The sequence below is a fragment of the Drosophila arizonae genome, chromosome 2, assembly GCF_054131065.1.
Source record: "Drosophila arizonae isolate 15081-1271.41 chromosome 2, UAZ_ARI_1.0, whole genome shotgun sequence".
Lineage (NCBI taxonomy): Eukaryota > Metazoa > Arthropoda > Insecta > Diptera > Drosophilidae > Drosophila > Drosophila arizonae.
Window position 1 is genome coordinate 26,148,150 of NC_142922.1, and position 24,344 is coordinate 26,172,493.

A 24,344-nucleotide genomic window follows, 5' to 3' on the forward strand; every position below is an offset into this window, starting at 1 on the left:
CAATTTGTTGTACGAGTACACTAATAAAATAAATTAAATAAGCATTAAACATAAAAATAAAAATAAATGTCTTTATGCATTTATCTAAGTGCTACTATATTATCTTTTATATTACAGGGTATCTGCATGCCAATGAATTTAGCTTTCATTCATTTGGATTTCATTCTGCAGTTCTTTCATTATTTTGTTAGGCATAGACAGTTCGTATTTCCCACACCAGTTGACAACCCTCTGTTCGTCCGTAGGGTTGTCACCGCCCTTGGAAATCGCAACTTCAATTACAACTTGAATTGCGTGTTGCTAGCGGTGGGCTCGACTATTTAACACCTGTTAGAGCAAAAGTGTTGCCGTGCGCTAATTAAAAATGCAATCGGCAACTCAAAGGGGCAGTTGCATGTTGCATGTGGCACGTCTTGCGCGTCGCAAGTGAAATCAGCGGCAAACACCCCGTTTTGCAGTGGTTTGCTGATCCCAGCGAGCTTTGCATATTTTTGGTTGCCTAATTCAATTGTGAGCCTCAGCCAGAGTCCAAGCTTAACGTGGCCAACGGCAACAGCAACAACAACAGCAACAAACACAGCAACAACACCCAAACACCATCGCCGTCTGTCCTGCCTCATTTATCAACACCTTTTCAGTTGCCTCTATGTGTGTGTGTGTTTACTTCCGCTGCAGCTAAGTGTGGAGAGAGTGAGAGGGAGGGAGAGAGTGGAGCGGGGGCTCTTACACAGGTGCCAAATACAATTTGTGTGCATTTTTAATTTGTGGCGCCCGAGCAGGGATCTGACTGCGACTCGTGTCTGCGCCTGTGCATGGAAAATATTTTCCGTGAAGTTCAAGTTGGCCGTTAAGTGTTGAAATGTTTACCGTTACTCAGCCTATGTGTAGTCGTGAGTGTGTGCGTGTGGATACATTTCTAAGGTTTTCATTACGATGCTGCAGAAACAACTAAATTTAAGGTGTTGATTGCACGACATCGTTGAACAATATTATTAAATTGAAATGTTAAAATATAAAGAATAGACCTTAACAGCTGTATCTGTACATGAGTCTGCATCGATATCTGTATCTGTATACACATTCGCATCTACATCCACATCCACATCCGCATCTGTATAAAGGATAAACCTTAACAGCTGTATATCTCTACCTGAATGCGAACCCGCATCCGCATCTGTATCTGTGTATCTGTGTATTTGTATCTGTATCTGTATCTGTATCTGTATCTGTATCTGTATCTGTATCTGTATCTGTATCTGTATCTGTATCTGTATCTGTATCTGTATCTGTATCTGTATCTGTATCTGTATCTGTATCTGTATCTGTATCTGTATCTGTATCTGTATCTGTATCTGTATCTGTATCTGTATCTGTATCTGTATCTGTATCTGTATCTGTATCTGTATCTGTATCTGTATCTGTATCTGTATCTGTATCTGCATCTGCATCTGCATCTGTATCTGTATCTGTATCTGTATCTGTATTCTATCTGTATCTGTATCTGTATATGTATATGTATCTGTATCTCTCTCTCCTTCGCTCTATGTCACGCACACACCTTTTTGTCTCTTTCTGCATTTAGTATGTGCGTGTTTCATCTGGAGAGTGAAGTGCATTTGCATTGGCGCCAGTTGCCGGGCTATATGAACTCGGACAGCCGATGTTACGGGCACGCACATTCAAAGGAGAAACAAAAAATAAGGGAAAACCAGAAGCAGTTGCAGCTGCAGATGCCGAATCACAGCCAGAGCACCAACCAGGCGAATGTGGGGCCAGGGCCATAAATTAAACGCATTTTCCGTGTGCCCAGCAACAGCTACGGTGGAGCCGTATGGGGGGTTGGGGCGTGGTGTGCGCCTGACCCGGACTGCATTTTCATTTATTTAATATTATTTCTGTTAATGTGGCCAGGGCTGTGCGCTGTGGACCATGGACCGGCGGGGGAGGTCAGGTTAAAAATACGCAGCATATGAGGAAATGCACACGAAATTATGAAAAATTAATTTTGAAATCGTTAATTGAGTGTTTATTGCGACGGGACGCACTGAGCGCAAAACTGAAATGCGAATATGAATATGCGAATAATGCGAATAAATGTGAAAGCACATTAAATGTGCGCAAGATTTATGTGCAGCGGCCAAATTGCATATGCAAACGTTGCATGCCACAAATAATAATGTCATATAAATAAACCCCCGAAATATATACTATAATGCATATGTATATACGTTATAAAAGAACAACAACAAATCTGGGTAAAAGCACTTCAATTGCAATTCAAATGCGAACGCGAACGCGGCAAATGTCAGTCAAAGTCGGCAACAATTTGCATACGAACTTAAATCATTTTGTCGAGGCTCGAGTTTAGCTGTGTGTGTGTTAGTGTGTGCATAGATATGTGTGTGCACAACAAGACCAAACAATATTTCTCACATAAATTCACACTTTAACCAATTTGCATGCAATCTGCGGGGGTGGAACTACAGCTGGCCAGCCAACGCCACCCTCCAGCCACAGGCAACCCCCTTATCCAATTGCGATGACTGCGCTGCGCAGACAGCGCCGCAGTGCAACGCCCCCAGCTAGGCAGCCATGCAGCCAGCCAGCCAGCCAGCCAGCCTGAATGAGTTGGGGAAGGGGAGTGGCTGGTGGTGCTGCCGGGTGGTTTTTTGTTTCAGCTGCATTCACTGCGAACTTTTGCATATTTAAGCGATGCCTGCAAAGTGCACGAGTGAGTGAATGAGTTTGAATGAACTCGCCATGACCATATCCAAGAGCTGCATCACCCCCATCCCACCCGGCACGCCCCCGCCGCCCACTCGGCAACGACAAGCGAATACATTTCAACGCAACGGTAGAAGAAAGGGCCACCGAAATGAGAAACAAATGAACAATTCGAATACAATACACGAGTGATACGAGTCCGGGAATGGATACGTACCACAGCGCACAGTGGGCAAGAAATTCAACATTTGATTAGTTGAAAATGTTAAATATACCCTTTATAGTTGGGCTAGTAATATAGTATTTTGTTAATCTGCTAGATATTGGTTTAAAACAATTATATTAGTAGGGTAAAATTATTTAAGCTTTTGTAAAATCAAATAGAAAATGAAACTTAATAAGATTTTTGACATGCATCTATGCTGAGCTGACTTTAATTGCATATAAACTATTTATTAGAGTTGACTCGAGATATGGAAAAATTAATAACTGAATTCAACTGAGAATATATTATATATTCCACATCGATATTATTTGATCGGGACAGATTTAATGATAATAAAAAACAGCCATAGTCTCAAGATTGATACAAATAATTTATAAAATACAATATATAAAATATTTTAGTTTAGTGTTGCTAAAATTTGCTTGATAAAAGATTCTACTAAAGTTGCCCTGTAAGGATGTATGTATAATGTATATATTTCCCAAGTAGTTTTATTAGGTAGTTTTAATTTTAATTTTTTAAATTATAACAAAAACACTTAACATTTCCCCTTCTACATCATGAATATTTGGGGAATATATTTTAAAAACAGAAATAATTATAAAATTTTAATTGCTCCAATATATATTTTTGTAGATATTGATAAGTCTGTATAATTTTACATCTATTTCATAGCAAAATGAATTTTTTATATTAAAATGACATTCATTTCATTCGTATCTCGCTCCACTGTGCACGCCTATTGCCTGCATTTGGTTTGCATTTGCCAATGCTAGCGAATTCTCAACGAGCGCCTTTTTCGACTTTAATGCCATTTCCATTTCACTGGGCCTGACTATCATTTGACCAACTGTGCGAGCTAACAAATACGCTCTGTCGCTTGTAGCGCTCTTTTTGCTACCCCCAAGGAGTCGAAGCAGTGAAGCGTCTAGTAGAGGACTTAAATCAAAAGGTGACTAAATGAGAATTTCCTTTTTAAATTAATAAACTCGCCCCTGCGCCGTAGGGGCTCGGACGTTTGGGCTTGTTCTTAGACTTGGCCGGGCTTACGCTCCCGGGGCGCTCAAACTTAACCGTTAACTGCACTCATAAATTTTGCACCAAACTTTCTGACGTGCTGCACTTTTTTATGGCCTGTAAAGTTAGCCTCCAGAAAAAAAAAAATGATTTTCACAGTGTGCTGAATCAAAGTTCAAATAAATTTAAACGCATTGTTTTAGCCGCTTTTATAGCCTAACTTACCAATAATTGTATTGAAAACTGTGCTAATTGCCAGCACTTACCTGCAATGATAGAGACAATTTTATTAATTAATTTAACTATAATAAATATTAAAAGGAGCAAAAATATTGCCGAATAAATACGATCCTGCAGCTAAATTAAATAGAAATAGAAATGAGTGGAGTGCTTCAATATGATTTAAGTTTTCAGCTCATATACCTGGAATCGAAAACATAATCGACTCAGTGTTTTACTCTCGTGAAAGGAACACAGCTCTGAGACATATTACGGAGAGCGAATGATTCGTTTGCTGTCCTCACATTTGCAGCCCTTACGCTCGGTTAGACAGTTCAACTACCCTGAAGTCAGTTGGTTAGATTGTTCGCCAGGATATGGATACGGGCTAGCATTGCGACAACAGCGCGGGCTCTGAGCCGCACATTGCAGCTGATAAACATCGCCCCTCAGCTGAGGCCTGAGGCAATGGCGGAGACGGAGACGGAGACGGAGACGGGAGTGGATGGTTGGGCGCACTGCTGGCATGCTTGCTGGAATGCTGGCATGCAGCACATGTCCTGCCAAGTGTTTTAATTATAAAAATGAGATATCGCAGACATACTCCTTCTCGAAAGGGGCTGTGTAGCTGGCTCGAGCGACTAGTTTCAATGCAAAACTATGCGAAACGCGTGGCAGTTGCGCTTCGGCTGTTCGCCTCTCGGCAATGGCAGGAAGCGAGACTCTCTCCCTCTGCTTCTCTCTCTCACTCTCTCTCTCTCTCTCTCCCTCTCGCTCTCTATATGCTTGGTGGCAAAGCCTTGGCTTTATCAGCAAATGTGGCGGGCCTTATCAACGATGAGGCGAAGACTGCGGCAAGCAATTTAAGTGTGCCAGACGAGCGCTCGTCAACAGCAACAACACTTGCAAGGAGCAAAGGATCAAGGGGGTGCACGAGCAGCAGCAGCAGCAGCAGCAGCAGCGCCAGCGGCAGCGCCAGCACCAGCCTGGCCGCCTTGAGTCCTGTCGATAACCAACGCCAGCTAGTTCCATTTGGCATTTATTCATTCATGCGTTGCACATTCGCATTCGCTCCGATAAAACGGGACAGATAAGTCAGTTCCGAGGATGTGGCAGAGTCTCAAATATCTGATTCAGCGGCGCCCCTAAACACTTTGCTGGCCAAAACGCAGCCAGAGCAACCAAAACAACCAAGCCAGCCAGCCAGCCAGTCAGCCAGCCAGCCAGCCAGCCAGCCAAATGCTCTGCTTATTTATTAGACTCATGTCTCTTGTCTTGTCGTTTCGTGCCGCAGCTATTCCAGAGCGGGGCGGAGTGAAGAGCAGGCTGTGCTATGAGTTTCATCTGCTCTGCTGCGTTAGGAAAAGAATAAGACTAATTGGATATTTCACATATATATATATACATATATATATAGTTTTTGCCATTAATTTCATCCAACTATAGCAAAGATCCATTTTAATGTCTTCCCGAATTGCTGGATGGGAATGAAATTTTACTTAATTAAGTAACTGTATAACAACTGGGCAGGCAGAAAATCAAATTAATATTAATTTAAAATTAATTAAGCTGTCAATTGACAGAGAGCTGCCTCAGCATACGGACCAAAAGGATCAACAGGAAAATGGAAATGGCGTTGCCTTGCTCCAAAGCAAATATTATATATTCATCTAGCCCTTATCACCTGGCTCTAATCTAAAACGCAAATGTTCTTGATGAAATTAATAGAGTTCTTAACTTTGCCCGCATTTGAATAAATGCCGAAAATCACACAAAAGGCCAAAGAGCACTCCAGTGCCTGTGGCAGGTCGCAGGAGCAGCGGCAGCAGCAGGAGCTGGCCAACAGAGTGAAGAAACAACTCGGCAAAGCCATCCAGCAAACGTGGCCAAACGGAAGCCATAAATGAAATTAAAACAAAAGAGTGTGGGTCCGAATGCCAGCGACATTTCTCTGAGGACCAAAATTAGGGTCACTGGGTGTGTTTGTTTTTTGGGCCATACAAGGGTTCGAGCTCGGTGGGCTGGGGCCATTTGAGCCATTGCGTAACACAAAAACCCGCTAACACACAGTCGAAAAGAAACCGATTTCTCTAGCTGCGACAATAGACAACGCAACGGCAAATAACCAGCCGAAAATGTTTCCAAGTAGAAAATTCTATGCTTTTCCTTCTCTTCTTGTTTCCATTTTCCACCATTTTCGTTTTGAATGCGGCGCCCATTTTTTTTCCTTTTTTTTTTTTTTTTTTTTTTTTTTTTTGCTGCTGTGCTGACCAGAAAAGTTGGAAAATCAACTTTGGTTTTCTATTTTCTCTATTTGTTGTTGTTGCTTTTTGTCTGCACAGCAAGCGATTTGGTTGTTTGTTGTTGTTGCTGTTCTGTTATTTTCATTGTTTTTTTTTATGTTTTTTTGTTTTATTTAATTTCTTGTTTTTGTTTTTTATTTTGTAGCTGCCGCCCGCTGTTTTCCCCCATTTTTTATATTACCACGCCATATATCATTTCCTTTGCCAAACACTCGCACATATCTGCCATCTCGCTTGCACATCGTCTGTCTCTCTCCCTTTCTAGTGTATACATTCATATATATAATATATAGACTTTCAGACAGGTATATGTGTATATGGAAGGCAATTTTCACGCAGCTTTAATTTAATTTATCAAAACTTTCGGCGTCAGCTGCGATTTTTGGGCGAGGTGCGTGCCAGCCACACCCCCCGCCTAAATGTCAATTCTAGCTACCTAACCTAACCCCGTGCGCGTTCCACAACCCCTTGATTCGTAGTCCTATGGAATTTGGCTTCAGTTGCCGCTTAACATGAAAATGTTGCCTCCTTTTTGGCTGCGTTTTGTTTTCGTGTTCAGTTTACCTCGTTCTTGACATTTCCTGGGCAGGCTCGGGCGCTGGCGCTGGCTCTGGCGCTGGTTGTGGCGCTTCCCCGCAGTTGGAGCCGTTGCTGTAGCTGGGGGTCTGCGTGTTTGCATTTGACACATTTAATTCCAACCCGCACTCCCGCCCGACGCTGACATGATTTATTAATTACGAGCTCAAACGTGAAACGAACTTGAGTTCTTAATTTCGACCTTAAAGCTCAACTGGATTTTTTAGCAGCTGCCTTGACTGCGGCATGAGCATGTTAGAAGCCTTTAGGCGGCTGAATGTTTGAGAATGAGCTGCTATTCATTTTTGAAAAAGTTGCGATTTAACCAAAAGAAGTTTATTCATATAAGTATGCCAACAGAAAATCAGATAATATAAAAGATACGAATGTGAGTTTTACACTAATCGTATTTTTATTTATGACTAAAATTTAATTGATTGGATGAGTACTAAAATATTTGAAATAAAAATATTTAATTTATATGCATATAATATATATCAAAATTTATCTTTATTTATATACAATTAATATTGATAATTTCCCAAAATATGCATATGTTAATAAAACAAATTGAAGTCAGTTTGTTCTACTTTTAGATCGTAAAATCTGTAAAATAAATATTTAATTTTCTAAGTCAAACAAATATTGTTTATTTTTCTTTTTTATAGCTTATTAATGCTTAACTCCTTTTGTGATTTCCGAGATAAATAAACAATATGTCTACACTATATAAAGTTTTCCGTGGTTTTGTTTTCTGAAGACGCAAGAGACAACAACAATATAGTTAAAAGCCAAAACCGAAACCAGACGAAGAAGTATGTTTTATTTTTGAAAATGAAATTTGTAGCAAAACAAGACAAGACGCTGCCAGCTTGTGGCTGGATGTGTGGGGGGCGGGAGGTGTAGGGAGATGGGAGGAGAGTGCAACATAGAAAACAACTTTGGCGCTGAACGGAACGCGCCAAGCGAGATAGATGGATGGCTCGGGTGCCAAGATTTATGGTTGATCAAGAATTTCCCGTACGTCGCACGCGTTTTTCTTTTCACTCTGCCAGCGTCGACTTGCCTTGAATTTTGTTTTTGAATTTAGTTTGTTTTGTTGTCTTGTTGTTTTGCTTATTTTTAGATTTTTTCTTTTCCATTTCGTTTTCAAGCGCCCAGTGCAATGCACCCGCCAGCCCCCCTTTCACGCACACACACACACACAGTCACACAGAGTCTGAGTCGCATCGAATCTGGCTGATGGCGCGTCTCGCAGCGAGTGAGAAGAAGAAAAATGTCTCTTGGGTGTATTCATAACATGCCACAGCCATAAATATGCTTTCTACGAGACATCCGACATCTGTAGCTGCGTCTGCGTCTGCGTCTGCGTCTGCGGCTACGCAGCCAATCGCACGCTCAGCGCCTCAAACTGGGCGTGCTGCAACTGTTCCTTGACGAATTGGACGGATGCAGTACGTCCGTCGTTGATGACTGCAAGCACACACTCACACACACACGCACACCTAGGGTGACGTGTGTGTGTGCCAATCTTCGGTGCCTGCGCCCAACTGCTTAATTGAGAAACTAGTTTCACATCGCTGAAGATGTCTAGAGGCTTGGCATATTCAGAGCTCGCAATCACAGTCTCCATTGCCGCACAGTGGGGCAAGTGGCGCTTTGGTTGTTAACTTGTTTTTGGCTAATATATATTGCCGATCTTACATTATATATATATATTAGGCATTGATGACGATATTTTGGAATTTGATGTCACATGATATCAGCCCATATATAAATACTGCTCTCATCTCAGCATAGACTTAAGCCATTTGTCTTACTCAAACGAAATATCAAACTGGAGGTAAATATACAAAATTCAATTTTCGAAAATTACTTCACTCCAGGGGATTGTAAATCATGTGGACACAAACAGAGACTCTTAGGAGCAGTGATAAAGGCTCCAGTTTCTACGTTTCAACTGCGGCTTATCTCAAATGGCGCAGAGTCAGGAATTTTAAGTGTAGACTTTGGCCCCGTCCAACCATTGTGCAATTGATTCGTAAGGTCCGCTGGCCGCTTGTCGCAGGAAGTGTTAAGCGGAATGTTTTAATAGCCAGCCCAGCACAAGGCACGCTCTCTGGCTTTGCCTTCGCTGTTTTTATTTTTTATGCAAATTACAAGAGGCTGCGCTAATAACATGTTCCTCAGCATATCCGAGAGATAAAACATTTTAATTTTCAAGTGCGAAGCGGGCCGCAAACGGGTTTCGTCGTCGCAAGCTGGGCTTGGGGTTGAGGATGAGGATGAGGATGGGTTTGGTGTTGGGGCCACGTTCTTGGCAATGTCTCAATTGCAATTGCATTGCCGGTGCGACTGCATGGGCCACCTACTCGTGCGGCTGTGCATACCCCGCGTGCACTTATTGAGAGTGAGATCATAAAAATGCAAATAAATAAAATTGAAATTAAAAGTTGTTCGGCGACGCGTACACCGAAAATACACGAAAGGTGATAAATCAGGTGACAGAAATTAATTGAGTTATTCAGCATTGGATGCGTTGCTGTGTGTGTGTGTGTGCGAGTGTGTGTGTGTGTAGATACATGTGTGTATGCTTGTCTTCGCTGTTGTTATTGGGTGTTGCTGGCAAGTTGATATCGATATCGAGGCTCAAGCGTTGTCATCCGGCCTCACACCTGAGCTTCATCTGGCCCAGGGCGCGCCTCAAAGCGAAGACGACGACAAAGTCTTTGGCCCCACACCTGTCTCTCTCTCTCTCTCTCTCTCTCTCTCTCTCTCTCTCTCTTTATCTCTCCCATACTCTGCGGTCCATGTTGTCGTCCTTTGGTTCATTTCTCGCTTGTCTCTTGCTGATTTTGGATTAATTTGTTCTGCAGTCAAGTAAATCCCCAATCGCAATCCCAGCCCCTATATATATGCCCTGATGTGTTGCAGTTTTTGGGTCCACGGCATTTCTCGACTGTTGCGTCACAAAAGGCAAAGCGGAAAATAACGAAAACAAAAAAAGGGAAAAGCAAAGCAAAAAACAAGGCACAAGTCACCTACCTGGCAGAGGGCTGGCATCAGGTTTTGCCTGGCCAATGCAGCAGCAGCAAGCGGAATGATATATGAAGTATCTCATGGTATGACATTAACAGCACACACGAACATGTAGTTTTGTTATTTATTGAGTTTTCAGATATTTTGAAGGCATTAACATTGAAACAAATTATTATGATTACAAGATTTATTGCCGCTTGCTAGCGAAACATACAAATAATCGCAGCGAAAGAGAGCACCGCAGAGACTCTTTGGGAGTGAGATAGAGAGAGAGAGAGGGAGAACAGGTGGAACAAGTGCGACAAGCCAAAATATCGCATATCTCATTTGAATGCCACAGTCCGTTGTCCCCTGTCCGCTGTCCGTTGTCCACTGCCCAAAGCACAGTTGTATTCCCTTTCTTTTCACACATTTGTATTGTCATCTCACTCACGCACAATTTACCGTTTTACAATTTGATTGATTACGAAATCTTTGCAACTCATTTCAATAGCGCATGTTTATTTGATCACGTCGAGTGTTGACATGTTTCATTTCTGTGTTGGGAAACTTGCGTCCCTGAATACTTAAAAATTTGCCCATTAATGCATTAAACAATTGAAGAAACAATTATACATAAATTAAATATAATTTGAAATTGAAATTTAATATAATAACAATCGTAAAATATAATTTTAGTAATATTAAAGAAAGGTTTAATTAACAAACTCTTAATATCTGCAAGTTTTTGTTCAATTTAATTATTATTTTAATTATAACTATCATATAATTTGCTGTCTCTCTTTGAATCTAAATTACGCTGTAGAAATTTCATTCAATCAGCTTGAGCTGAAGTGGAACGCAGAGCTAAGCCAAAGGGTTCATTCCACTCTCCACGGAAAAGGGATATGCATATGCTAACAGGATATCTCATAACAGCATATGATCAAGACATAGATATAGAACATTTTCTTAGAAAATGCCTTTACCCATAAACATCGATCCTAACATATGGAATTCCCAAAGAATTATTGAAAAAGAAACGCTTTCCTGAATATTAAAAAACATTCTCTGATAAATGTTACAGTAATATATTAATATCCTAAATCTGAGTAAAGGCTAACAAAATATTACTACAAATTATTCTGATAATAAATAAGACAACAGCTTTTTCAGATATCCAAATCTATGTTAACAAATTAGATTCAAGAGTTGTAAAATGAAATGCATATATATATGTATATCTATATAACTATATCTTTATTATATTTGTCGCTCACGCACTGTCGACCGCAGAACTGAATAAGAGCAAACAAGTATTTAGTTATCTTGGCATTGCATAGATGATTTAGATGAGTGCAGATACGAGCCGCTGAGTAGGCAGAGAGCCCAGTGGGCGCAGTGGGCGCAGTGGGCCCAGAGACCCAAAGAACGCCGTCTGCATATGCCCATTTTATTGCCTTATTACCATTGATAATCTCTGGACGGTGGCCAGCGATTTGTAGTGCCGCCCAGTGTCCGGCTCCCTGACCCCCACGCATCGAAGACGTGACGCAGCGGCGACACATTTGACCAATTGGCGATTCGCAATTGGCAATTTGCAATTGCCGATCGCCGATTGCATAATTGTGGCCGACTGACTTGGCTGAAAGCTGGCTGATTGGAATGCACAGCAGCAGGCGGTGTTTTCTTTTTTATTGCGGATGCATTGGGCAGACGATGTGCAGCGGTCGATAAGTCTGTGGGCCATTCTATCGGGAGCCCTTGCCGGTGTCTAATCAGAGTTTATTGATTCAAACGACAGCCGGGTTACAGATCCCGGTACCAGCACCGGCACCAGCCAACACCTGCCGCAAGTTGCCTTAGCTCTGAGTACTTCGAGTGAAATGACGTTTGGGTGCCAATGTCTTTTTTGTGTTTGTGTCTGGGTCTGGGTCTGGGTCTGAGTCTGGTTCTGGTCTGAGCGCCAGTGCCTCACGTTGTGGACACGGACTTTATAATTGCCGCCAGTTGACGCACGTCGCACGTGAAGCTACGTGCCACTGGCTGCATAGCTCAGCCACCGTTTGCCACCTTCATCATTCGCCTCATGCTGAAGTTGTTGTTGTTGTTGTTTTTTACTTGAAAGCAAAATTTTATCGCACTTTTATAGCCGCGATGGCTCCTCATAATTTTATAGCTTTTTTTATTGGTTTGCAGCCAAAATGTCTTTGGTTTAACTATGTAGCTGTAGTTGTTGTTGTTTGCCTGTTTGTTATTGTTATTGTTGTTGTTTTTGTACCTAGGGCCACTTTGACTAATTGCAGTGCAGTTGCGACTTGGAGTGTCTGGAAGTTGTTGTTGCCGCTGTCGCTGTCGCTGTTGCTGTTGCTGTTGCGCCTGTCAGTCAGCCTGTCCGACAATTTGTCATCTTCTCTGTCAAGTCACAAAATGGAAGACTCTACACGTTATATACACATACATTTACAAGAATATATACATATACATATATATATTTATTTATATGTCATTGTGCTCGTGTGTGTGTCTAGCCATAAGAACGTAACGTTTAATAGATTTTCATTGAAATGACTGAGGAGGTTTATAGAGTTCGCGTTCGTACAGTTCGCTGACCATCGTTTATCACTTCCTTAGACAATTTACATGCAAATTGAGCGAATGTTTACTGAGTGGGCTTACGACGATTCGGGAGTAGTACAAGGTGAATAGTTAATAGTTATCATTGTATTGCTATGAACAAAGTATAAGCTATGTATTTTTCATTTAATTGCTTAATTGTTTTGAAAGATTTGGAAGCAGCTGAAGAATTTTACTTTGCCTGACGTCTTTTTTATGACTTTCACGCTTTACAAATTTCAGCTCGCCGTCAGTTGGCATAAATCTGACTTAATAGAAATCTTATCTTCTCTTCAATTAAAACTATATTTTAATAAAAGTGTTGCTAAAGCTTTAACTTACACAATAATTATAATAATAAAATACCGACATAAAATTAAAAAATTCAATAATTATATAAGATTGTAATTTATTTAATTATTATTTAATTTTGGTAGAATTTTTTCGTTTAATCAGAGGATTTTTTGATACCTACTAATTATGTAGTACGTAATGTAAACTAGTAAATTTATAAGTCTTATATCACAGTCGTATAAACGCCACAAGCAGCGCTCATTCCCCAAAGACATATTATATTATCATCATTATATATTTATATATTATTACATATTTTATATTATTAATATTATATTAGATTATTATATCATATATTTTATTATTATTATTATTATTATATTATATACCTTCTATTATTATATAATTTGATCTATCATCATATCATATCATCTATAATCTCATGAGATATGGCTCCACACATAATAATGCTCCCAAATATACTCAGTAGATTCGCTCACTTCATATAAATATTTCGCAAGTTTTATTTCGTATGCTGCACACCTCTTTAGCACATCGTGAAGTAGAGGCACATGCAGACGGCTCAGCCAACCCTTAAGCGCAACTCCAACCCTGAGCTAAGACGGCAGGCTCTTCGGCTGCCTGTCCGCCCCTGCCGCCCCTGGCAACCACCCACCAGGGGCAGCCATCGGATTTCGTTTGTCTGGCGCATAAAGCTTTCGACTCGAAGGAAACCAATTTGTTCAGCCGTTTGATTTAAACGGTTTTATGGCCGCCCTGTTGTTTTCACTCTCTCAGTGCCGCTGACGCGCCCTTAAGTATGCCACTCGACAGCGGCATTGCCCCCACCCCAATGTCCTGGCAGAGTGGCAAATTTGCAGCATATGCACAAAAAGGGAGCAGGACGAAAACGAAAGGACGACAGGACGACAGTTTCGCAAGACATTTGGTCAAATTCAAATTCATTTGCGGGGGCCGCAATGTCAGTGGCCCGGCCATGTGTGCCAGAGCCTTAGCCCTCTGCACCACCAGCCTAGACAAAGCCCACAAGAAGGGGGCGTGAGTGTGAGTGTGTGTGTGCGGACGCAATGTGGTGCAAATGGCAGCCGTAACGGTTTAATCTGTTTTAAATTATTTTTGGGAATTTGCAGAGCGCAAACAATGGGCAAACGTCGTCGCTAATCTGGACGCGCGATGCTTTAAGCAGATGAGCAGGGGGAAGTGGAAGTGGAAAGGGGATGGGAAATGGGGAAGGGAGGTGGGAGGTGGTTGCCGAGTCAACTCGAATATTTTGGTTGCGAATTCAAAGTTGATTCCCAGTTGGGCTGCCTTCATGCATCCGCATCTTTTTGGCTTTCATATTTCTCTCTTCGGTTATTTTTTTCATATTTTTTTTTGTGCCGCTGCCCTTATAATCCGCACAACAACAAGCACTAATGCCATCTCGCTCTCACACGCTAACTGAGTGCTGGCCCCGGCCCGGGATGCCGCGTTGCCTGGCAACGTTTGGCATCAAGATTAATTTTAGACGAAAAAAGGAAAGAAATAAGTCAAAATGATTAATGGGCCTTAATTTTTGTTCATCGTCGAAGTAGACACTGCCCTGCGCTGCTGCTGCTGCTGCCTCTTGCTCACTGGGTGTGTGTGTGTGTGTGTGTGTGTTTGTATGAGAGTGTGAGTGACTATGTGTGTATATAGATTGCCCTGCCCCTCATATGAGTGTGTGCATTAGTATTGGGTTTCTGTGTCTCACCCGCAAGTTTCGATTTACCGAAATTCTTTCACCATCTTTGCTCTGCTTAATCATCTCTTCTGCTCGCCCTCTCTCGCTCTAGCACCCACATGGTAATACCTCATCCTCCATTGACTACAATCAATGGCCGCTCTTCATGCCACTTGACATGGGAGTGTCACTTGCGCTCTTTGCGTTCGACTGTATGGAAAAGGAAGAGGAACTCATATTGGACCTGATACTAGATCATTAAAAGAAAATTATTTTCCTAAGAACCCTCATATTGCAATTTTGTTTATTTAATCTGTTTATATATAACAAATAAACGTGTTAATAAACGAAAGGTATTTTTGAAAATGAAATAAAATTAATATAAATATAATAGAATGCAAAGCTATGGCCTATGCTCAATGTTCTTTTTTTTCTATTTTTTTTTTTTTTTTTTATTAAAACTTTTCTAAGACTTAAATAAATTATCTAATAAATTATTTATTTCAGTACTAAATACAAAATGTTAATTTTGCTGCTGATTAATGATTAATACCCCTTTAATGGCAGTAGAATATAAATATAAAAGGAATCTCAATTTGATTTTATTAACTTGATTCCCTTAAAAAGGGGAAAAAAAATTGAGATTCGGTATTTTATAGACAGATAATATATTGAATGGAGCATTATGTTACTTGTCATCAAACAAAATAAAATGTATATTATAAATGTAAATAACATGTGAAATAACATCCCATATTATAAGATATATATTTATATACTGCTCACAATAAATTATAAGAATATGCAATACAATAATTAATGAGACAAATTCATTTAAGTAAAAAATAAAAATAAGAAAACCAAAACTCATTAACTGTACAAGCTCTTCTACATGTCCACTCGACGTGCTTGTCTGTAAAGCATTCCTCTCTTACACCCCCTGAAACATCAATTCCACACAGAGTAAAAACTGTTCTAATTTCATATCGCATTCCTAGCCACACAAAAATCAAAACTCAGTATCAAGTGACAGATTTGAAGCAATTTTTATGGCCAAATCATCTCTTTTCTTTCATTTTGCTTTTTCGCCCTATTCCTCGTGCGAGGGTTTTGCCTTTTGGAGGGGGAATTTGGCAAAGAAAAATCAGATCACAGACTGAACTCGTTGCGGTGGTTGGAGCTTGACGTTGACACGATTTCTCATATTCCGGTTAACTCTTTCCTAAGATTTTTGTGCCTTTTTAATTGTGAAATTTCCACGAAATGCGCATCGCGAGCTTTGAGTTTTGGACCTGGTTCGTGTTTTTGGGGCTGACACGATTCCGCCAGGCAGACGAAGCGCTGATGACGACGACGACGACGACGACGTGGCCAGGGCTGAGTATTGTGGGTTCAGGTCCAAGTACGGGTTCGATTCAGGTCCCGGGGCCGGGGCCGGTGCCGGGGTTCGCGCGGGTTAGTGAGCAATTCGAGAGCCGCATTTGTGTCATTCTGCGACAACTTTGACATGTGTGACATTGTTTTTTATTTTTCTTTTGTTATTTGTTTTTTTTTTTTGTTTTTTTTTTTTTCGTTACTTTTTTTTCGCTGTTTCTGCTTGAGTTTTGCCAGCCGACATTTTCGTGTAGTTCGTCCGACTCGGGCTTAGAGCAACGGCAAACAAAACGAATTATTTCCATGTTTTTGTATGCGAAACTCACACAAAAAAGCGCCAACTGCCCGTGGCTGGTAAGTTAGATACAGATACATATGCGAGATACAGATACGGCCGCAGATATGTCGACATCTACATATGTATATGCTTATGTACACATACGAGACCTCGTCGCTTGGCCTTTGCCTCTTGTTATTGTAGTTGCTGGTTTTTTGGTTTTTCCTTTATATTTTGCAAATTTTGCCGCCCAGCTCCTGTGCTTGCCTTATTTTTTGTAGTTGTGCGGACTTTTCTTGACTCAGTTTTGTTAAATTTGCTGTCTTTTTTATTTGTAGCTCACGCTGTTTGAACAATGCTTTTTTTTGTTGCCGGTGAGCGGCGACTGCGTTTGAAATTCGTTGAAATTGCTGACGTTGCCGAAACTGGCCCAAATGCTCTCAAATGTAGAGCGTAAATAATTGAGTAACAATAGAAAAGTCCAGAATATTTCCATATTGATATTCATATTTGTCATTGTTTGGACATCTTCCGCTACCGTTGCGACGGCCCGACGCCCGCGCCTTCCAGGAACTCCCGCAGTTCCCCATTCCCGCTGCTCGCTGCAATATGCAAATGTTATGCAACATATGTCGTCATCGAGGCGATGTCAGTCGGAGCGATGCGAATCCCTCAACTTCCTGCCGCTCGCAATTGAGACAATTGCAATGCAGCTCAGAACAACTGAGCCGAGCTGTTGTATTAGCTGCCTGCGAAGTTCTGTGTGCCTCTTGCAGCGCAAACGGAGATTTATGTGGATTTTTTATGAGTTATTGACTTCTTCACACAGATAAATCACAAATTTTCTCCATTGTGATGTGTTTGTGAAAATATTAGAAGTGAATGTGATTTATGGCGCGACGACTCAGCCCAACACACACACCAGCCGTTTCTCACCCGCACACAAACACACACACACACACACACACATGTAAGCAGCACAATTCTCATGGCTTTGTAATTGAAGTCCCGAAAAAAAACGTTGAAAAACAAGGAACAAAAGACAAACCCAGTTGTAAGTGACAAAACAGAAATGGAGCAAAGAGAGTAGGAAGCAGGGAAAAAGTTCCACTTTTTTGTTAGATTAAGTATGAGGAACAACATTTAAATAAATATTTTATATTTAATGGAATTGAATTAAATTAAAAATTGCTATTATAATCTTAATGCATTTGTTTTATTTTTATCTATATATAAAAGTTAAATAAAAATTAGATGCAAAAATATGATAGAAAATAAAATAATATGAAATTAAATTAGACGGAAAATAAGAAAAATACAATAATATTTGCAATTATAATTTATTTAAAAATCACTAAAGTCAATTAAAATTAAAATTAAATTCAAATTATATTAAAAACTCTTATGAAAAACTTTTTTTTTAAATTCAATAAAAAATATTTCCAATTCAATTTTTCGTTGTTCATTATAAAATTGTTTTCCTTTCAAAGTAAATATTTGTCTGATGTATGAAATAAATTTCACAAATTGAAATAAATATCACAATTAGCTATAATTTCTGGAGTTCAAGCTGCACATAACTAAAAGGGAACGATGCATCTGACGTATTTCAGTTTATTCAACATTTTTCTTTTTGTTGCTCAATCTTAATCCTTTGCACAATGCAAAGAGCACAGGATTCTAAACAGCATCAATTGATTTATGTGCATATGACACATTGAACTGCATACAAATGGTTTGATTTATTACGAATTTTCGGTTTCAACTGAAAGTAAAAACACAAATGCAACGCGCTCGGAGCTGATCTTGTTGTTGAGCAAAGCGAACTGCCGCAGATACCAGAAGATAAACAGCAGATAACCATGTGTGTCTCTCTCTGTGTGTGTGTGTGTGTGCGATCCGTGCCCAGGTCGATGCTGGCGATTCAGATCACTTTCAAAACGGCGACAACAATGCGAACTCATAAATAATAATTTCAGACCGAGAATGAAAAACTAAATACTAAAAAAACACACACACACACAGGAGAAGTAGAAGACGAAGGCGAAGAGAAAGATACAGCAGAAGGAGCGCTGCATGGCCAACTGTAAAAACAGGTAACCTTCAAACACACACACAATGGACGCAGACTAAGACCGAAGACGAAGTCAAGCCAAAAGTCATGTCCGCTTTGCCCGGCAAGGGGCAGGGCCAGCGGCAGAGTCAGCGGCAGAGCCAGCGGCTCCGGAGCGGTTCAAAGTCAAATGCTGTGGCCCGCAGATGCATTTGCCGAGATACGAGCACCAAATTGCCACTGCGAAGGACGCATATTAATTTTTATGGCCGTTGCAAATGACTATTGCATAACCTGAGAGTCAACTGACGAGAGCCGAGTGCTGAGTGTTGAGTGCTGAGTGCGACCTTCAGCCAGGTGACTTCCTAATGGCTAATCATATTTCGGAAAATTCTTTATGGCCTTTTGTGACATGTGCAGCGGGCCAAGCAACAACGGCAAGTGACAAAAAGGTAAAATATGAAAAATCACGCAGCAGGTTTTCACTTTCGTTCGAGCTGCCCGTTTGTTGTTGCAATTTCAAGGACATTTTGCGCATAAAAAAAAACTGAAGTTTTTTTGAATCTTAAAAGGTGCTCGATCAGGTAGGGTTTGCCAAAAAAATAAAAATAAAAAATAGAATAAATAAGAATTCTGTGCATTTTCACAGCACACTTTCTCGCACTCTTTCACTCGTGCTCATTGCGTTTCTTTTTGCATTCTCTTCTCTCAATTTTATTTTTTTGTGTTTTTTGGTTGCTGTCTTTTTGCGTTCGTTGTCGCGTATCTCTTTGCCATAAATCATTGTCACCCGCTCGGCGCAATGTCACTGCGAGAGCGCCCCGCTGGGCGGCCCCAGCTCTGACTCTGACTCTGGCTCTGGCTCGGACTCCGATTCCGATTCCTATATTTTGACTGCAACAGCACAGTTCTGAGTCCGTGCTGGGGCCAGCAAGCACAGTTCGAGTGCACTCGCAAAAGGCGCTGAGCTGCAAGCTCCAAAAACCCCCAAACACACACACACACATGCATACACTCGCACACAGACAGAGTTGGCAAAACAAACTGCAGCCACAGCAAATTGCCACCCAATGCTGAGCAACTGGGGGCTGCTTAGTCCTTGTTTTGCTGCAGCTACATCAAAATCCGCACAGAAATTAAATAGCACGGCAAAAAAGACCACAACAAGTGGCAAAACAAAGGAAAACAAATATAAAAAGAATATGAAAATACAAATAAAAAGCTCGTACAATACTGAAAATCCGTTGGCTTAAACAGTTTTCGCCTGAGTGGGGGAACAGCTTGAGAGCCTTTGGCAGGGCAGAGAAAAAAGCGTGAGGCAAAGTAAAAAGCGAGACGTGTTTATAAGAACTGCTAAGCTAAAATGGAAACATTTAAGATAGACAAATTGTCGATTAAAATTAAAGTTTAAGGATTAAAAAGTTTAAGCAAGAAAAGTAAGCTAGTCTTTATACTTGAATGGATAAATGAATGTTATTACATTGAGCTGAAATTGATTAATCTTTGGACATTGTTGTATTGATATTGTTATAAAATTAGATTTATATGTATCTCCATTTTAAAATTGTTTGGTCTTAAGAGAATACTATGTAGGAACACTATGTCAACTCGAACATAGAAGAATTTATTTTAATTTGACATATGAAGTCGAAATGATTTTATAATATTATGTTATAATATTCCTATAATCTCGCGAGACTTTCATAATTTGTATTTGATTAAACGCACCTCAAAAGCTTAATATATTCCTCTTACTTAATACAAATTCGATTCAGCAGATTAATAACGATCCCCCAAGAGAGTTTTCTTAGAAATAGAAACAACCAAAATAATTAATAGCATTCGATATAAACTTCTGAACTTCTGAACTCCTTTCGTCATTTTGTGAACTTTAACAAAATACAAATGTAGCAATTTATCAGCAGTAAATACCGTTTTAAGACTAACTTATTGAATTCGTATATAATCAGTGTGAAATTTTTTTGTTTTGTTTTGGGCTTAGACATTCGAATTTTTTGTTGTGGTTTTCTGGGCTTTTTTTTTTTGGTTCATTATTCGTTTGGAGTTTTGCATTTGATTAATTAGTCGATTCGTGTCGCCATTTATCAATGATTTTGAATATAATTTCAATTTCAAAGGCACGGCATTTGTTTTAAGCAAACAAGTTTTGCTTCGTTGTTTTGTTGCTCCGAGCTTTTTGTTTCTGAATATGCACATATACATAAATATATGTGTATACATACTTTTATTTGTTGGTCTGTTTCATTTGTTATTGTTGTTGCATGTTTAGCTCGGCTTTAGTTTCCTTCTGACGTCCGAGCAGCGGTGATTAATGCATTTACAAAACAGTTGTCGCCATTTTTATGGCGGGATTATTAAATATATAAATCATGTCCCAATGTGTGAATTTGATTAAAATGTGAACACATTCGATTATGCCGAGGGAATGAGGGAGAAAACTATTACTCATTTACTCATTCACGAATTGGGCATAGTGAAATGAAGATATCGAAATTGTTTTAAATAAACAAATAATTAAAATACATTAATTTATTAAAGGCATTCTAAACGAATATGCAAAGAAATTCAGGGAAAATAAAATATAAATATTTGTTTAAATATGTATACAATTTTTTTTTAAATATTTGTGTAATTAAATGTGTAAAGAACACAGCAAAATTTAATGTTATTAATTTATATTGATATTATTTAAAAAGGAATTTGATGCTTGTATTAGACGTAGAAACATTTTCTGTATTTGCAATAGATAATATCTATCTCTAATGCAGTATACAGGTATCTATTTATTTATATACACATTTCCCATTAAGCTATTTTAAATAATAAATACCCTGACTAATTGATAATATTTATCAAATATCAAAATATTCTGCTATCAAGCCGACTGTAACTAGTGCGACAATTGGAAGTGCATCAATGTGACTGTGTGATGCCCACTGTCCGTCCGTCCGCCCGTCCTGTCCGAGTCATAAATCATGAACTTTTTGCCAGGCAAACAAAAACAAAGAGCAGATCGAGCAATCGTAGTTGAGTTTATGATTTTGTCAGCTGTGAAACATTTCCGGCTGATTAAATCGATAAATTATGAGCAAATAATATCATTGCTGATGGCAAAAATTGTTAAAAACAAACTGAACTCCATTTGTTTATAGAGAACAAGTGCGCGAACAACAAATAAATAAAGAGGAGCTCGCAGGTTCATTAAGGGCTTTTATTGAGCAGAAAATCAACAACGAATCAAACAAATATTTTGTATTATTTATATAAAATAAATACAATAATTGAACATTCAAAATGAAATAAATCTCAGCGCAAGTGCAATGAGCGCGAGAGGGAAATAGAGCGAGCGAGACAGAGATTTAATTGAGAGCGACAGAAAGAGAGAGAGGCAGAGAGAGACAGAGTGAGAGGGAGAAGGTTGCAGTGCAGACAAAGAGTGCGACAAATATGCAGGAGGCAGACAACTAGGACATTCGCAACAACAGCAACAACAACAACAACAATAGCAACAACAATGCGCCGCAACAATGGCCGCATAAATTTTCTATGCACAGGCAGTTTGTCTATGAGTGTGTGTGTGTGTGAGTGTGTGCACTCACACTCCGCAATGGCTGCCGCATGCGGAAGTGAAACTATGTTGCCCAGGATATGTGCAATAATTCAAAACGATTCCAAGTTCAAAGCGACCATTACTCCTAGCTAGCCCTGATTCAGACTCCAGAATCTATCTCTCTGGTCACTGCGACTCCTGCACAGTGGACACTCGAAAGTGGACATAGTTACTAGCTGGCCAAATTTATGCAAATGTCTAATAAGCCTGTCAACAGTTTGCAGTTTGAATGATGTGCAACGAGACTGGGGAGCGCAGCTTATGAGTTATGAAGTGTTGACTGAGTGTTGCCGCAAAAAGCGGCAACTGCAAATAGTATTGCAACTCACCGTCTAAATCCAAATTTGAATGCGCAAATCCTTGATCCTTATGGCTGGCTTACGAATTCAACTTGCAGTTGTGCACGTGCTCAGAAACTTTTTACACCGTAAACTTTTTTTGTAGATTTTTGTTTGATTATTTTTCTTTTCTTCTTTTATGTTTTTATCTGCACTTGCTTTACCTTCTTGAACTTTGTTATTTTTTTCTTTCTTCTTCTTTCTTTTTGGCTGTCTGCTGGGTTTGTATAGATATTGCTTACTTTGGGACTAGAAATGTTAGACGAACTTCACACGCTTTGGCTAGAGCCAAGTCAGGAGAAATATTTAGCGTGAATCACTTGATGTATTTATGCATGTATTTATTTATTTGGTTGGAGTGTGTAACAAGTGTAATGCTAACACTAATTCACTTATTGCACAATTTGATTGCCGAGTTAGACACCTGCCAGACGTTGGAACGGTAGGTGTTTATGGGCTCTTAAGTATCTACGCGGGTCAACATCATAAAAAACAGCAGCAGAAGAAGTGCTCGGGGGAAAGAGAGAGAAAGTATGAGAAAACGCGCGCGTTTCTTCTGACTGCGATTATTGTCTGTGTCTGTGGCTCTGGCTCTGGCTCTTGCTCTGGTTGTGGCTGTGGCCAATGTGCGACTGGTGTTGCGGTTCTAATTTTTTACGATTATTGTTATGATAATTTTTATGATTTTAACGATTCTTTTACGAGCTGTCAATTGGCCGCAGCGTAGCGGGCGGGCGTATTGGCGGCGTTGCGACGAGCTGACCACGACGACCGTAAGCGACCGAATAGTTTGGGCAAACAGACCCAAAAGATGCCGCTGCTTCAGCTGCTGCTGGTGGTGCTGCCTCTGCTCTTGCTGCTGCTGCTCCTGCTCAGATGGTGCCCCCCAACAATAACAACCAGAGTAACAACTATGACAACGACAACGACTACGATAGCGACGGCGACGACGACGGCGGCGGCAACAACAACAACGACAACGACGGCGGACAACGTGTGGCATACACGGCTTACACTACACACGGGTGCGTTTTTGTATTGTGTGATGTTGATTTCTTTACGACTTCTATCAAACTAAACCCATAAAGCATTCAATTCAAAGCATATACATGTGAAAATCCAAGCGAGAACTCCTTATTAATCCAGAAGCGACGCGCCGGCCGCTGCCGCAGCGCTGCCAACGCCAGCAGCGGCGCACTGCCCCCCAAACAGTATATAAATAATCTTATAAGAAACTCACGCGCCGAGCTCTGAGCAGTGAGCAGCGAGTAACGAGCAGCGAAAGAGAGAACCGCAGCCGAGCCGCTGCCAACGTTATTTATGCCATACGCTGCCGACGCTGACGCCAGCGTCGACGGTAGCGCTGACGGCGCCGTTAGCGTCGGCCATAAAGTATCTGCAGTCACTACGAAACGAACAACAACAAACATACCAAAAAAAAAGTATCTTCTGCTCGCATTCGGCGCTCTGGAGCTCCTGAGCTGAGCGAATGAGTGAATGAGTGCGAAATTTACGTTTGCGAGAGCTTCCACAGCTTGTGGCACAGCCAGTTGCCAGTTGCCCGCTGCCAGTTGTGTTTGTATCTCACATTCGCACAGCGGCCACTTGCGGCTTTTGCCAGTCTGAGTTGCGACGGCTCCGTGCAGCAAGTTTGCCTCATAGCTGAGCTGAAACCTAATGGACATGCGAATTTCTGAAACAATTTTGAATTTTTATTTTGGTACGTTATATTTTGTTTTTCAATAAAATTGAATCATTTTTATGTAATAATTTGAATTTTTTTTGCATGTAAATATTTATATAAGATATATAACATTCATTTAAAATAAGATAAAATGTTAACTTGAATCAAATATCTTCTATGCGATATATTCATGCGAATTTATATATTTTTGTATAAATTAATTTAAACTTAGCTTTCGGCTTAAGCGGAATGCGGTAGTTAAACTAATTAA

The 24,344-nt window shown here is 40.2% G+C and overlaps 1 protein-coding gene across 8 annotated transcripts in view; it reads right to left on the reverse strand.

Moving 5' to 3' along the window:
* Positions 1-23,483, reverse strand: part of Antp (homeotic protein antennapedia) — a 128,231-nt gene extending 104,748 nt beyond the window's left edge. For 6 of the 8 annotated variants that reach the window (XM_018000531.2, XM_018000530.2, XM_018000529.2 and 3 more), the window contains exon 1: positions 22,381-23,482. The gene's annotated coding sequence lies outside the window, so the exon portion shown is untranslated. Of the gene's footprint in view, positions 1-22,380 lie in introns of all 8 variants that reach the window. The other 2 variants (XM_018000525.2, XM_089476433.1) reach the window with 1 other exon arrangement.
* Positions 23,484-24,344: the final 861 nt, after the last annotated feature.